This window comes from Pan paniscus, chromosome 14, assembly GCF_029289425.2.
Source record: "Pan paniscus chromosome 14, NHGRI_mPanPan1-v2.0_pri, whole genome shotgun sequence".
Lineage (NCBI taxonomy): Eukaryota > Metazoa > Chordata > Mammalia > Primates > Hominidae > Pan > Pan paniscus.
In genome coordinates this window covers 32,916,276-32,933,717 of record NC_073263.2, presented here as the reverse complement: position 1 = coordinate 32,933,717, position 17,442 = coordinate 32,916,276, and positions in this window count along the sequence as shown.

The window sequence follows — 17,442 nt, the reverse complement described above, 5'->3', positions numbered from 1 at the left end:
AAATTGTTCCGGCAAATAGCAGAGCTCAACTGGAAAACATCTAGGATAAAGGCCATGAACAATAAGCTTATGTACTTTCTCATGTAGCTTCCAGTTATTTCTAATATTTTAAGCTACCATGATAATTTATCTTTTGAATGTAACACTAGAAACATCTGGAGAAATTAAGGTTAAACAATTAAAAGCTTATGAACTGATCGATATTTCTTGAATCACTTAACAGATGTTTACTGAGGGGCAACTGTGAGCCAAGCCCGGTGATTTTCTATTCCATTAATGATAAGTATCTCTCAAAGCAAGGGAAATTTCTTCCAACTGCCTTCAAAAAAAAAAAAACTGTATGTAAAAAATATATGTAATGCACTTATATGTGCATGTATGAACATATATACACATTTTTAAACAAGTAGAAAGTGAGCTTTCAGATCCTTTGTACAAGCCTAAAACAAGTGACATTTGATTAGAAGAAAAATATGTTCTCAAGTTGATTTCCATTTGCCTTGAACTACTAGATCTGTTTCCACACCATTAACTTTGCTCAGGACAGACAAATAAGGATCCATTAGAAAACGTTCTTAACTTAAATGTAAGCTTTTTTGAAGTGGGCATTATTTTTTTGGTAACTAACGTCAAGTGCACTGAAATGGAATAAAGATGGTGATTTTTCAAGGTATTTGAAGGGAGAAAAGCTCAGCAAGAGTGGTATGCATTTTCACTGCAAAAGGCCAAATTTAATTTGGCAGTGGAGATCGAGGAGCAGGTAAGATTTCATCTGTGTCAGCAGAAAAACGAAACAACAGAGGCACCTGCCAAATGTCTCAATGCTTTCAGAGGCTGACAAGGGTGGGAGGAGGCTACTTCTGAATTGGTCTAGGATGCCTGATGAAGCTAAACAGAAGTAAAGATGTCACCCCACTTGTAGAGTGGTGGGATAAAATGCAGAACAATACAGACACCAATGCATTTTATGGGACATATAGGGAAAAATTATTTGTTTGTTTAGTTGAAATTCAAATTGAACTAGGCACCCTGTGTGTCTATTTGCTAAATCTGGTAGCCCCACTCACTTCCCAAGTCTGCAGCTCACCTGGGCTCCAAGCTACTGGTGGCTTCCATAGTCTTGGTCAGAGATGCCAGTAGGGGATATAAATGTGTTGTGCTGGAATCTCTAACAAGGAATATAGGAAGGGCCTTCCAGAAGAGTTTCCTGGAGGCCGGAAACTCCTGCCTGCCTAACCCCATGGGAGACACACCAAATGGTGGGCCAGCTCCTCCGAGTGCTGCTCGGAGGAGGGTTAGTTGGCCTGCCTCATATCCGCAGCCACCACCTTGTTTCTGTCCAGACTCTCATTCTCAAAGCTATCCTTGTCTACATTCTTATTTAAGACCCTTCACAGCACAGGCCCTTTTGTTCCTATGTTGCTATCTCCAGCACCAAGCACAGAGCCCAGGATATAGTAGATGTCCAGTAAATGTTTCCTGAACTTGATGTTTTCAAAGGTGGTGGTGGTGGTGGTGCTGCTGCTGCTGCTGCTGTTTCTTGCTAAAAACAGAAAGGAGGAAACAGGGATAAATTGTTCCATCCTAGTCACTCATTATTTTTCTTAATTTTTGAAAGCCCATAGTGAATGACAGAGCTGCATGCATATAATGCCTTTATACTATGTGCCCAACACAGTGTCTGGTACATAGAAGGTACCCAACAAATATTTGTTGAGTGAGTGAATGTTAATTATGACATTTGAGTATAAAGAGAGCCGGCATAGATCTATCTACGATTCTCAGGAGTACCATTTCACTGAAAGAGCTTTTCTATGTTACAGGCACTGGGCCAGGATCGAGGAGGGAGGCTGGTTAGATGTGACCTAGCTCGGGACACATTGAGAAGAGTTGGTGGGGGCTTTAAGGAGGAAGTGGAGGCAGATATGAGTCATGGGGTTTACTCCCCTGAGATAAGAAGTGTTTGAAGTAAGGGGGAGAGACTGGGGTACAAGCAGTATCAAACAGCAGTAATAAGAAAGAGAAAGAGGAAGGAAACCCCAAACCACATTATCGGGAAGCTGGGGAGAGTTCTTATAGTTACTGGGCCTTTGGAACACTTTTTCCAAATGGCCACATATCTGGCCATGACAGATGTAAATTAATATGCACTAATTGTGAGAGATTACTAAATCCTTAAATTCACCTAAAACAACACACTTTCTTAAATGTAGTTCAATTTGAAATCCTTATCACACTCCACTACAATATTGGATACAGGCAGGAAAAAAATACTTTCAGTGAGAACTGAGTTTTCCCCGAAATTGCCTCTAATTGATTTACATTATATAATAAGATAAAGGCATGCTAGATAGGCAGCCTGATGCCATCTTACTTTGGGATGCTTTTCTGATGACGATGAAAGCAGAAATAGACCGGCTTAATGCAAATCTATCACTGGGACACTCAAGAATTAAACAAATGGCTATGAAACCATAAGGAGCTTACTGCTGGGGGTTCTAATACATGAGGTATGTTTTATTGTTGTTTTTACTATCTAAAAATTTTTTTGTCCTTCTTTTTTTTTGAGAGCTACTCACCTTCGGGAAGTGATAGTTTTAATCTTTTTTCTCCTTACTGCAGTTAACTGAATCGCAGATATCACAGACTGAATTTAATTGAAGCCAGCTTGTATGTGTCATTGATTAACTGTTTAAGGCAGAGAACTGTCTGCAGCTTTCAAAACTCAGCTTGAAGTTTTTACCCAAATGTGTGCTTTATTAGAAATAAATTGAAAGAAGATCTGGAAACAGCTGGAAACATTCTTTTTTTATGTCTAACATACATTTTGTAAAAGAAAAGTAGTCAAAAATTAAGTCATTTGAACTATGATAAAGCTCATCTCTGACCTGATAAAAAATATGCTTTTCCCTTGTTCTTGATATATTATCTCCACAGCGGCAGAAAGATCGTGAATGTGCATGCTGTCAATGCTGCCATTAATCACTTGGCTATATACTGATTTTAATGTATTTTTAAGGCAGACTTAGACTACCAGATACTTAAGTGGTATTCTCTCACAAGCCATGGGTAACCTCCTGTCATATGACTCAAAATCCCTTATAGAAAATAAACTTTTAGCTTGAATCCAAAAGGTTAGCTTTCATAAGAGTTCATCTTTGAACCCCCAGCAATAAGCTCCTTTCACTAAATGTTGATATAATATCCGGCCTATCACATGAAATCAGTGTTTGATGTTTATGAAACTCGTAGGACTGTACAAACGTGCTATTTTATAAGGCATTAATCCAGAGGTCCAATAATATGTATAGTGAAGTTTATCTTGACAGGTAAATCAACTCATTGCTAAGTAAAATAGCCGGACAATACTATCGTTGTTACTGAGCTGCAGGTGTTTAAAGAGCTTAGTGAACTAAGGGGGAAACTTCCCAGAATCATATGGCAGGAATGAATGGTAGGGAAGGAAGCAAAGCTTGGTTAGTTGGTTAGGCAGGTGTTTAGAAAATTTAAAAGGGAAAATAAAAAATCTAAAATCCAAAGCAGGTACCCGATTAAGTTTTTATGGCCTTATTAGAAATAATAAAAGAACTAAGGTTAGAAACAGGAAGATGAAGTTATTTCTAAATAATCTTTTTTAGAATAATAAAGTGAAAGTTTTGGAGATAACCTCGCTCTGAAAATTTACAGTGTCCAGCTTACAGGGAACTTCAGTTATCTAAAAACAAACATACTGGCTATCAGCCTCAGAAATATTTATTAAATCCCTCCAGGGTCTGTGACAGAGTTCTATCCTTGATCCTGTCTTTCTTAAGCTAACTGTAATAGAATGGCAAGAAGTATTATTTGCAAGCATTTTTGACAATAGTAGTCCAGTAATATATACATATAAGTGATACATTCATTGACATACTAAGCAAGTATAAGCCATTCTGTATCTATGATACTATACCTAGAAAAAAATTCTATATAATGTTTAATACATATATCAAAAGTGATATATATATATCACTTTTAGTGATAAAAGTCTCTAACTGGCATTATTAAGAAAACAATTGCCTAAAATTTTAAAAAGAAAACTATCAATGGATGTATTTTTGGTATGCTAAAAATACCTTAATAAACATATTTAAAAACATGAGGGTGGCACAAAAAATAAAAGAAAAGCATTGAAAAGAAATTAGGAAAAGAACAGAAAGGGATTTGTGAGCAGCAGCAATTAATGGCTCAAGTGAAAACTACTATGTTTTATAATTGTACCAAGAAAGCCATGCTGAGTAGAGAGAAGACAATCCGAGCAAAATGTTTTACTGGTCCAACACCTGACCTGCAATGAATTTATAGTTCATGGGTGAGGGTTACAGTGAGCATGATTTATTCTTCAAGGTATTAAAACCTGAAGAATTGCATTTAGTATTTAACTCTCCCACTATTCATCCACAAAGCCCTTTGATGAAATCGTGGCATTTTATCTTCTAGATAATCTTGTGTTCACTCTTGGCTGCTACTACCTAAGGGTCAAGGAGGGAAATCTCAAGTCTTGCTACCCGCCTTACCTTCCCTGGCAGGGCTCCCTTCTCCAGCCCCGACTGTCGCCGTCCAGCGTACAGAGGTGTTCAGAAACACAGTTTAACCTTATAACTGTGCAGTGAATGCAGAGGCACCAGCTGTGTACTGTTGATGCACATGAGAAGCATACCTTTATTTTGCCTAGTTCCCTTTGCTCGATTAAAGGCTCTAGAAAAATCTTCCAGCACCTCCTGTTCCCAATTCCTGTTACTTTCTAGATTTCTCTATTAGGAGCCTCAAAGCTGTGGATGTTTGTTTGGTCCACCTCTTCCCACCCTTCCCCACAGACTCCCCCATTCCCTTCAGCATCCCTTTCTTACCCTCATCTCCTAGGAACCCAGGACCTTTACTGCTTGAGGCTCAGGTGAGCCTCAGTCCCTTCATTTTGTGATCATCTCACATCAGTGTGGAAGGTGCCCAGCTGATTCGACTCCAGAGTTTTTTACCTCTTGCAGTCACCTCTCTCCAGAGTAAATTCCCGCAGTTTCTGTTCCTACTCCAGCCCTTTTATATGTTGTATTTGAGCCCCTTTCTGTTCTCCTGGTTTCATGTAACAGCTACCGTTCTTTTCTCATGCATACCCTATAGTTTTTCTCCTGTTTCTTTTTTTTTTTTTTTTTTTTTTTTTTTTTTTTTTTTGAGACGGAATCTCGCTCTGTCTCCCAGGCTGGAGTGCAGTGGCGCCATCTCAGCTCACTGCAAGCTCCGCCTCCCGGGTTCACGCCATTCTCCTGCCTCAGCCTCCCGAGTAGCTGGGACTACAGGCGCCCGCCACCATGCCCGGCTAATTTTTTTGTATTTTTAGTACAGACAGGGTTTCACCGTGTTAGCCAGGATGGTCCCGATCTCCTGACCTCGTGATCCGCCTGCCTCGGCCTCCCGAAGAGCTGGGATTACAGGCGTGAGCCACCGCGCCCAGCCTCCTCTTTTTCTTAATCGTTATTCTATTCTCCTTTAAAACCACACACACCTTGCCCACAAGGAAGTCGTATTTTTCCCCTAGATGGGACATTTAAAAAAATATTGTTTTCCCATTCAGACACACAACAAACTTGCACGTTAAATTCATGATAAACTCTTAAATATTAAGAGTAAGCCATTTCATTTTTATTATATTTTTAAAATACTGATGATGGGCATTTATCTTTTCACAAAGAACACTCCAAACTCCCACTCTGGTTTGAGTGGAGTAAAGATTTTATTTTATTATGTTTTTAAATTTTATTTTTTGTTGAGAAGGAGCCTCATGATGTTGCTTAGGTTGGTCTCGAACTCTTGGCCTCAAGCAATCCTTTTGGCTTGGCCTCCCAAAATGCTATGATTACAGACTTGAGTCACTGTGCCTGGCTTAGGGAAGGGGTTAATCTATGATAGCATTAGTTTTATCAAGTGTAAACTGTAGATTTGGGGGTGGGGGGAACCTTAAGTAATGTTTTAAATTAATCAGCTTAATCAAATATTCCAAAACGTTGTTCATCACATTCAGCCATAATGCATGGCTATTATGAAATTTCCTGTCATTCATGGCGATTTAATCAACTGTGACTTAATAGTTCAGTGTTTGTATGTACATTTTCTATCTTTTTAATGGATTAATGCTAAATATTTCAACATTTGGAAGGGTAACGCATAGGCGTATCTAGCTTCTCTAGCCCACTCTGCAGCCCCAGTTTTCAATGCTTAATTCACTCAGTAAATATATATTGAGCATTTACTATATTCTGAGCACTGCATTCACTACTAGGGATGCAGACATTAAAAATCCACTTCCTACCCTCAGGAGGGTTACAATCCAATGTAGGAATAAAACTGTTACTTTGTGGGGCTTAGGTATAACTTTAGAAAAGAAGAGTCAGTGTGCTCCAGGCAGAAGAACACATGCAAAGGCACTGAGGCAGAGAGTGTGGTGCATTTAAAGAACTGCCAGTTCCTCTATTTCTTCTGTGAGTATCTGACAAGTATTGGTGTTGAGGGTAAGAGGAAGAAAGTGTACCAGGGCCTTGAGGACAGTGATGAAGATTTAAGCTAACCACTGTGACTGTTTCTGGAAAACAGGAACCAGACCCTGCTAGAGACATGGCAAAGATTTTGCTGATAATTCTCACCCCATTGGCATCATGTCATCAGTCTGTGCAGTTCTGGAACTTCATTGACATGACAGTGTGTGGTGGCCTGCATATAAGACTAGATAGAGGGGTTTTGCCAGATAGGCATGGAATAACTAAGAAATAAAATAGCTCTGTGTGTACATGTGTGTGTGTACTGAAAAGGTTTTGAAAGTCTGGTTCATGGAACTTAACCGAAGGCATGATGTCAAGAAAAAGGACAGATTAAGTAAAGGAAAAGCAAACAAAGATCATGAGACAAGATGAGGAATGCTAAAAGGATAAAAGGTCCATATAGAAACTAAGATAAAGGTTCAAGATTCTGGAAGCACAGTGATAGTGACTTGGCCCAGCGTGTGTCCCTGGGAGTAGATGGGTGAAGTGGAGTGGAGACAAAGGTCCTGGAGTTGTGAGTTGAAATATTTAAGCTCTCCAGATGGTGCAGGACAGACTCTTCTAGGATTGATAATTTCCACTGATGGCACTAGCTTTCTTTGCAAATGATGTGTGATTCCTTGAGCATCTACTGTGTATCAAACAGTGCTCTAGGTGCTGGGAATTAGTTTCTGGAAAGAAAGACAAGGTCCTTGCTCTTATGGAATTTACAATTTAGTGAAGAGGCAAGTCAAGCAAGGAATAAAAAATAATCACAAAATATTATGTGGACATATGTTCTGGTCAGAGTTTAGTGAAGTTTGATCATAAAATGGTCAGGAAAGGCTTCCAAAGAGGGGACAGCTATGCTAAGACCTAAAAGTTAAGAAAATCAAATTCAACAACCTTTGTTGTGGTGGTGGTTGTCGTTGTTGTTGAGATCACCATGTGCCAAGCAATGTTCCAGGAACAGGGGATGCAAAGAGAGATAAAACAGAGACTCAGGGTTACACAAATAAAATAGAGGTATCAATAAAATCCATTAAATCCAAAAGATTTCTCAGGACTCCAAAGATGGATTTGAACTTGTCGTTTTTCCCTTATTGATATGGTTTGGATGTTTGTCCCCTCCAAATCTTATGTGGAAATGTGATTCCCAGTGTTGGAGGTGGAGCCTGGTGGGAGGTGAATGGATCATGAGGACGGATCACTCATGAATAGTTTAGCACCATCCCTTTGGTGATGAGTGAGTTCTCACTCAGTCAGTTCACACAAGAGCTGGTTGTCCCTCACCCTTGCTCTTGCTCTTGCCATGTGATCCTTCTGCCCCCTTCCCCTTCCACCATGATTGTAAGCTTCCTGAGGCCCTCACCAGAAGCCAAGCAGATGTTGGTGCCACACTTGTACAGCCTGCAGAACAACGAGCTAATTAAATCTATTTTCTTTATAAATTACCCAGCCTCAGGTATTTCTTTATAGTGACAGAAAAATGGCCTAACACACTAAGTGATATCAGACATTTTTATTTTAAATGGTACTTGCAAAATAATGTATAAAAATAATTACAACAAATATATTATTAGCAATGAACGACCACTACTGAAGTGATATAGAAAATATAGTATTTTCTCATATGGAAGGTAAATGCAGTTGACCTTTTGATATAGTTTGGCTCTGTGTCCCCACCCAAATCTCATGTTGAATTGTAATTCCCATTGTTGGGGGGGACCTGGTAGGAGGTGATTGAATCATGGGGGTGGATTTCCCCCTTGCTGTTCTCACGATAGTGAGTGAGTTCTCATGAGATCTGGTTGTTTAAAAGTGTGTAGCAATTCCCCTTTCACTCTCTTTCTCCTCTCCACCATGGTAAGATGTGCTTGCTTCTCCTTCGCCTCTTGCCATAATTGTAAGTTCCCTGAGGCCTCCCAGCCATGCTTCCTGTACAGCCTGTGGAACTGTGAGTCAATTAAACCTCTTTTCTTTATAAATTAGCCAGTCTCAGGTAGTTCTTTATAGCAGTGTGAGTATGGACTAATACATCCTTGAACAATGCAGGAGTTAGGGGGACCAGGTCCTCCTACTCCCCCGAGCTACAGTCTAAAATCCAAGTATGACTTTTGACTCCCCAGAAACTTAACTACGAATAGCCTACTGTTAATTTGGAAGCCTTATCATTAGTATAAACCATTGGTTAACATGTTTTGTTATGTTACATGTATTATATATTATATTCTTTCAATAAAGTAAGTTAGAGAAGATATATTCACTATTCATTAAGTGCAAGTGGATCATCACAAAGGTCTTCATTCTCATTGTCTTCACATTGAGTAAGCTGATGAGAAGGAAGAATAAAAGAGGGTTGGTCTTGCTGTCTCGGAGGGCAGAGGAAGAAGCAGAGGAGGTGGAAGGGGAGGCAGGCACACTCAGCGTAACTGTTTTTGAAAAAAAATCCAGGCCAGGCGCGGTGGTTCACGCCTGTAATCCCGGCAATTTGGGAGGCCGAGGTGCGTGGATCACGAGGTCAGGAGATAGAGACCAGCCTGGCTAACACGGTGAAACCCTGTCTCTACTAAAAATACAAAAAACTAGCCGGGAGTGGTGGCACGCGCCTATAGTCCCAGCTACTTGGGAGGCTGAGGCAGGAGAATAGCTGGAACCTGGGAGGTGGGGTTTTCAGTGAGCCAAGATGGCGCCATGGCACTACAGCCTGGGCGACACAGTGAGACTCCGTCTCAGAAGAAAAAAAAAAATCGACTGCCTTTGAACTATTTTTGTTGAAGAAAGAGGGAATTACATCTTGAGGCTCCCCCATTTTTAAAACATCATAAATTGAAAGACACTTTGTTTAAACTGCTAAGAGTTCTGTTACTGATAACAAGGAAATGTTGCAGGACATTGGCAGAACCCAGTCTGTGTCCTCATAACCCCTTGTTTATCTGAAAGAATCAGAGACCAGTTATTTTGAAGTAATCATTCCCTTAAAATGCACTCAGTGTTAGAAATCATTTTAGATAACCAGACGTTTTCCAAGGGCTTAATGATAGATTTAAATATAAGGTGAGGTAACTCTAGATTACTTTAAAGAATGAAATAGGTTTAACCTCATTGCTGATGGAGAAGACATTTCTATACTGATCATAATATATTATCTGACAACCTCCAAATTTCTACAAACTAGTGGGGAAATAGCCTATCAAGTTAAAGGGACAACTTTGGCCATTATACTACGGCCTCTGAAGAATGGCAAGGGAGCTGTGGGGAGAAGAGAATGAGACTCGATTTATTTATTTATTTATTTATTTTTTTTTTGAGATGGAGTCTTGCTCTGTTGCCCAGGCCGGAGTGCAATGGCATGATCTCAGCTTACTGCAACTTCTGCCTTCCAGGTTCAAACAATTCTCCTGCCTCAGCCTCCCGAGTAGCTGGGATTACAGGTGTATGCCATTGTGTCCGGAATTGGTGGGTTCTTGGTCTCACTGACTTCAAGAATGAAGCCGTGGACCCTCGCGGTGAGTGTTACAGCTCTTAAGGTGGCGTGTCGGGAGTCTGTCCCTTCTGATGTTCAGATGTGTTCAGAGTTTCTTCCTTCTGGTGGTTTCGTGGTCTCGCTGGCTCAGGAGTGAAGCTGCAGACCTTCGCGGTGAGTGTTACAGCTCTTAAAGCAGCACGTCTGGAGTTGTTCGTTCCTCCCGGTGGGCTCGTGGTCTCACTGGGCTCAGGAGTGAAGCTGCAGATCTTCGCAGTGTTACAGCTCATAAAAGCAGTGTGGACCCAAAGAGTAAGCAGTAGCAAGACTTATTGCAAAGAGTGAAAAAACAAAGCTTCCACAGTGTGGAAGGCAACCCGAGCGAGTTGCCAATGCTGGCTGGGGCATCCTGCTTGTATTCTCTTTTCTGGCCCCACCCACATCCTGCTGATTGGTAGAGCCAAGTAGCCTGTTTTGTCAGGGCGCTGATTGGTGCCTTTACAATCCCTGAGCTAGATACAAAGGTTCTCCACCTCCCCATCAGATTAGTTAGATACAGAGTTTCCACACACAGGTTCTCCAAGGCCCCACCAGAGCAGCTAGATACAGAGTGTCGATTGGTGTATTTACAATCCCTGAGCTAGACATAAAGACTCTCCACATCCTCACCAGAGCAGCTAGATACAGAGTGTCGATTGGTCCACTCACAAACCTTGAGCTAAACACAGGATGCTGATTGGTGTATTTACAAACCTTGAGCTAGATACAGAGTGTCGATTGGTGTATTCACAGTCCCTGAGCTAGACATAAAGATTCTCACCAGAGAGCAGATACAGACGTCCTCACCAGAGCAGCTAGATACAGAGTGTTGATTGGTGCACTCACAAACCTTGAGCTAAACACAGGGTGCTGATTGGTGTGTTTACAAACCTTGAGCTAGACACAGAGTGCCGATTGGTGTATTTACAATCCTTGAGCTAGACATAAAGGTTCTCCACGTCCTCACCAGAGCAGCTAGATACAGAGTGTCGATTGGTGCACTCACAAACCTTGAGCTAAACACGGGGTGCTGATTGGTGTATTTACAATCCCTGAGCTAGATATAAAGACTCTCCACGTCCCCACCAGACTCAGGAGCCCAGCTGGCTTCACCTAGTGGATCCCACACTGGGGCTGCAGGTGGAGCTGCCTGCCAGTCCTGCGCCGTGCGCTTACATTCCTCAGCCCTTGGGTGGTCGATGGGACTGGGCACCGTGGAGCAGGGGGTGGTGCTCGTCGGGGAGGCTCGGGCTGCACAGGAGCCCATGGAGTGGCTGGGAGGCTCAGGCATGGTGGGCTGCATGTCCCGAGCCCTGCCCCATGGGAAGGCAGCTAAGGCCCGGCAAGAAATCGAGCGCAGCACTGGTGGGCTGGCACTGCTGGGGGACCCAGTACACCCTCCGCAGCCACTGGCCCGGGTGCTAAGTCCCTCATTGCCCGGGGCCAGCAGGGCTGGCTGGCTGCTCCGAGTGCGGGGCCCGCCAAGCCCACGCCCACCCAGAACTCCAGCTGGCCAGCAAGCGCCGCACGCAGCCCCGGTTCCTGCTGGCGCCTCTCCCTCCACACCTCCCTGCAAGCTGAGGGAGTGGGCTCCAGCCTTGGCCAGCCCAGAAAGGGGCTCCCACAGTGCAGTGGGGGGCTGAAGGACTCCTCAAATGCCACCAAAGTGAGAGCCCAGGCAGGGGAGGTGCCGAGAGCAAGCGAGGGCTCTGAGGACTGCCAGCATGCTGTCACCTCTCACCATCACACTCGGTTAATTTTTGTATTTTTAGTAGAGATGGGGTTTCATATGTTGGCCAGGCTGGTCTTGAACTCCTAATCTCAAGTGATCTACCCACCTCGGCCTCCCAAAGACTGGATTTAAAGATGGATGGTAAAGATTTGAGTCTTGGTTCCGCAACTTATTAGCTGATGATCTTGATCAAATCATATAACTTTTCTGAATTTGTTTCCCTGCCTGTTTTGTTTTGTTTTTCTAAAGAGTAGCTGCTGACCTCATGTGCTTGTTATGTTAAATAATGCTTACAAGACGCATTATCCTGGGTAGTGCTAAACTAGAGCAAGGTCTTATTAATGATGAAATTCCTAAAGAAAATGCCATACCTACACAGATTAATTAACAAGGTGGGAGTTAGTACTGAGATATCTCCAAAAGATTTTCCTCTAGAATGTGGAACACATGCTGCCTGTCTTTAGAGATGCCAAAGGTTTGTTCAATACATATTTGTGGAATAAATATAATTGGAGTGGAGGCTTACCCCGTGGAAGGTGACAAGGGTCCCAGCCCCTTTCAAGTGTCCACACCAGTAAACATACTTAATCAGCCTTGATTTATGTCAGCAGTTGGAACACAACTAGGGCCACCAGGGGAAACCTGTGTCACTCTAGGAATAAAGATCTTTGTTGAATAAATATCTTTTTATGCATGCAAGTAGGAAATGTACTTGCTCCATATGCAGATTTTCCCTAAACTTTCCTATTATTTACAATACCTTTCATTTTGATGACACTTTGAATTATAAAACACTCTCACATATAGTTTAAGTATGAGCAGGGTAGGTAGAACAAAGAGTTCTTTGCTGCATTTGACAGATAAGGAAGTCTATGTTTAGGGATATTAAATAGCTTCTATCTCTCCTACACCTTATCATTCCCAGAGCTAAGATGTGAATCCTATTCTCGTACCTCCCACATCCAGTGCTAGTTTATAATTCTCATTAGTGACTTCTTGCTGTTTAGCATGAGGCTATTCAGAATTTGGCTGGACTGGAATCTCATGAGAATTGCAGAAATGATTTAGGCAAAATAGTAACAACAACAACAATAGCAATTAAAATGTAATGAACGCTCATTATATGCCAGGCATCATTCTAAATATTTTGCATGTATTATTGCATTTGATCCTTGCCAAAAATTCTATGAGGGAAGCATTATTATAATCCCCATTTTATAGATGCTGAGGCTGAGGAATTCAGAAAATGGGTAACTTATGGAGATTACACAGCTAGTAGGTGCAGAGCCATGGTATGAACCTAGTTGGCTACCTCCTCTGTCTATGCCATCAGCCACTTCCCTGTACTGCCTATGGGAGCTGGGGACTGGGGCTTTCACTGCTCTTCAGATGATGTGTTCATTGACCTTAAGAAGCTCAGTAGCAATGGAAGAATGCTTCACAGTGTATGTTTGAGGTCTCAAACTACTCTATGTATACTAAGACAGTCATAACAAATTACCTAAATCGATATGCTAATGCGAGGTTGTGTGGTAAGCTAAATTACTTACTCAACCTTTATAAAACCGACAGTCTGAAGGATAGCACAAGTGATGTCAAGATGATTTCAATCACTGGAAACATCTTCAATCCAATGGCCTATGAATGCCATCAGAAATTTGTAAGACACTTACCCAATGTCTCCCATATGGTAATCATGGTCCCCCCAAAGTGTACATGAAAATATAGAAAGGAATTGTGATATTTGTAAAGTTGATGACTATGATATGACATTGAGCCTGAAGATTCAAAGCATTTACCAGTCTACATCAGGAAAATATGAAACACAGCCAAAGTTATTAATTGGCAATGCAGAGCTTACAGCTAACACTAAATTTTGCTTCCAAGAAAGTGTGGAGCCTGATGCTTTTTTAATTAACAGAACAAAACCCGAAAAGCAATCAAAATTGTTAGCATTCAAAGACTGGCAGATTCAGAGCATGGCAATGGGACACACAGATAGACCAATCAGGGCAGGCACAGATTGGTGACTGTGATCCAAGGACCCAGCTTGAAAAGTCAGCTTCTCCAGAACTTTCAGCAACACTTTTAAAATGAGGAAATAAGTAACATGAGATTGCATTTCACAATCTCCAACAGCATGTCCCTGAAATGGAGCGAAGAATACACCAAAGGAAGAGTTGCTACATCCCATCTCTCCTGGGAAAGGAACATGCAGGGAGAGAGTTGCGAGAGCTCTTCACCCTTCTACCCTGCAGCAAAGGAAAATGGGTCTCCTCAAGGAAGGCATTTCCCCACAGCAAAGCTGCAAGCAACATGAAATAATGCACCATGACTATGGGTTCTTGGCAAAGGATTCCTGGCCTGGTACAGTTAGAAATTGGGCTCTATTCTCAAGCAAAGGGTTCCAACAAAAAAATACCGCAGCAAGCAGACCGTGGAATGTGCTTCTCCACTCTTCCATAGGGGGTGATGGCACAGAATCAGAGTTGAACATGGGAGGGAAGTGGAAGGGATAAAAATGTAATGGAATTGCAGAGTTGTTGGCATTCAGATGTGTAGGTGGTGGGTGGCAGGTCCTGCTTATTGCCTGTGGTTGTGAGAGGCAATGGTGATGGGTCTTATTACATAGCAGTAAGAGAAGGAGAAAAAAATATATATCTTTTCATTTGTCAAAGTTATTTATCACAGGATTATTTGTAATTTTAGAAATTTGGAGAAAAATATTCAAAATTGTGAAAGCTTTAAAATAAATTATAGTGTGTTTATCCCACAGAATTTTAGATATTCATTAAAAACTACATTTTAAAAGAAAATACATTGGAAAAATGCTCACAATCTACTGCTTAGTGAAAAAAATGAAAAACTTGGTATAAAAATTCTTCCAAGTTTTTTTAAATATGCAAGGAAAAAAATAAAAAGGAAAATTTTCAAATGTTATCAGCTCTCTTTTTGGTAATATTACAGGTACTTTTAATGTTTCCATTACAATTTTTGTGTTTAAAAAACTATAATTATCAGTATGTATTACCTCTATATTTAAAATTAATAAATATTATATAAGAAAAGAGTGATAATTAATGAGAATGAAGCAATATCACCATAAGCATCCTTAAAATTTACACTTAGACTAAGGAGCAGATCCTAGTGGTAACCAGTCATTTAAAACTATAGGAATAGTCATTCAGTCAGTAAATGATCCTACTCCTACTATGTGTTGTTCACTGAAAAAGGTACAAGAGGTTGAGAAATAAAAGTTCTGTACTAGTCCTACCTGGAGGAACTCAGGACTGCAGGGATAGCTGAGAAGAAACAGGTAAGGACACTGAACTCTGGCTCTTTGATAAGTGCTCCTCTGGCAGTATCCCCAAAGCATGGAAGAAACACAATGGAAGAGGAATCCATCCAGCCACTGGGATTTGTAGAAGGATTAAGGAGGAGGTGACATCTGAGTACATCTGAGTTGAATCTCGAAGGATGAGTGAAGAACAAAAAAATTAGGGTAAGGGCATTCAAGCACAGCTAATGTATAAAGACGTAGAGTGCAGTGCGACTAAGAACTTTCAAATGGGACTCTTTTTATGCTGAAATTCAGGGAAGGGAAAGAGAAAACCTGAACTAAATCAGTTACTCAGGAGATAGAAAAGTGGGGGAAGACTGAAGCAGCATAGGATGTATGGAGGAGTTTCAGATGTCTTCTAGATTTCTCTCTCAGTCACTAGATGGGTGGTAGCACCAGGTGGCTCACATAGGAAATAGAGATGAAAGAGCAGGTTTGGAAGGAAAGTTTTGGAGATACCCATCAGGAAGGGAAACAATACGTGGCCCTAGAGTAGAATCATTCATTTACTCTGCAAGTATTTACTGATCATAACTGTCTGGGACTGTTTTAGGCACTGAGGATGCACAAGCAAGTAAGACGGACAGGGCCTCAGCTCTTATGGAGCTCACAGTCTGCCTGGGAGACCAACCACAAACAAACAAACACAATGTCTGGAAGTGGAAGCGCTATAAGGAAAACTAAACTGGATGCCGTGAGAAGGAGCTATTTTGGTTGGGTGTCAGGGAAGGCTTCTTGAAAGGGCTCAGGATAGATTTGGGCTAGGACAGTAATGTAATTATAATAGTATTGTTGTTGGAAGCATAGGTTAGGTCCTTTCTATGTGCCAAATGGATTATTTCATTTAATCCACAATGCAATCATCTAGGGAGGTATACTGAGAGGCAGAAACAGATGCAGAATCAAACGGGACACTGCCTTTAGCCACACTCTTAACCACATATACTTTCTATCTATAGCCTGTCAGGCCTTAAGAAGGACCATGTGAGGCCATCTGTGAAAAGGAGGAACCCAGGGGAGGGTGTCGCCTGACAGCCACGAGACAAGCCTGTGTCAGAGGAAGGAAATGGGCTGCAGTGTCCAATGGTCCATGCACCCTGGAAAGGACAACAATAACTGGAACACGTCGTTAGATTTAGCAACCAGATGATTATTGGTGACCTTGGCAAGATCATGTTCATTGAGGAAGGGAGGAAGCCCAGATTGCAGTGTTGACAGGGAAAGACTTCTTTTCCCAGGGACACAGGGTAGAGGCAGTGGGCTTTAGGATGGCTGCTGTTATTTTAGTTTTGGTTTATTTGAAAGCAGGGTGAGACTGGAGGGTTGAGCCTGTGGAGAGGCAGAGATTGAGGGTATGTGAGAGAGAGGAAATAACCAATGTAGCAAAGTACCTGTAGGGACAAGAAGGGAAAGAAAGCCCAACACAGGTGAGGGACGTGGTCTCGGGCTGGAAGAGCAACACCTCTTCCGCTGCGATGGGAGGGAAGAGATTAAGCAAGAAGGGAGGTAGGGCTAGGGGTTACCTGAGTTCTTTTCTCCTAATAGGTGATATTTTCATCTGGTGAAGGCCCCACAGGAGATGCTACCTAAGGTTCAGCTTTGAAACAGATCTTGGGGAGAATGAGAGCGGATGCTGTACAGATTACTCCAAGTAGCCCCGAGGTTCCTGTTGAGGTTGGAACACTTGGCATTTGTGGTGGCTCCATCTGCACAGCTGTGTGGTTTCTTCCAACAGGGCCAGCAGCCGGGGCTGGCAGAGAGCTGGGCCATGCTGGGTGGCACACACTGCTCAGCCGGCACCTGTTCCAGGCAGATCATTTCCGTCTTTCATCTGGCTTCTCTTGGACAGTCCTCAATTCATGGGCCATCCGACAGCCAGAACTAAACAAATGTGCAATTCCAGAATTTAGTCTTCAAATTAGTCATTTAAGGAAAACTCCTAATCAATGGCATCTGAATATAAAATACGTGCTAGAATAGAAAGTAGTAGGGGCCCACGCTCTTGAGAGCTAAATGATCACTGAAATAGCTTGAATGGTTACGTTCTGTTCCCGTGTATATGATGTCAAAACTATTGCGTCTGTTTGATTCAACAAGAGGTCCCTTCTAAAAGTCAAATATACAGCTTTCCTGGGAATGTAGTTGATAAACATTTTGTTGTTACACTGTATAGCAGCCACTTTAAGATAACAGGAGTCTTGTTCTTTGCAGAGCATTTTGTTACCTCTGCATGCATGCAAAGCAGAAGATGGAATCAAAAGGGTATTTGGCCTGGGTCCAGAAAGCAATCTGGATTAGTCTATATAACTGGCTGTCACAG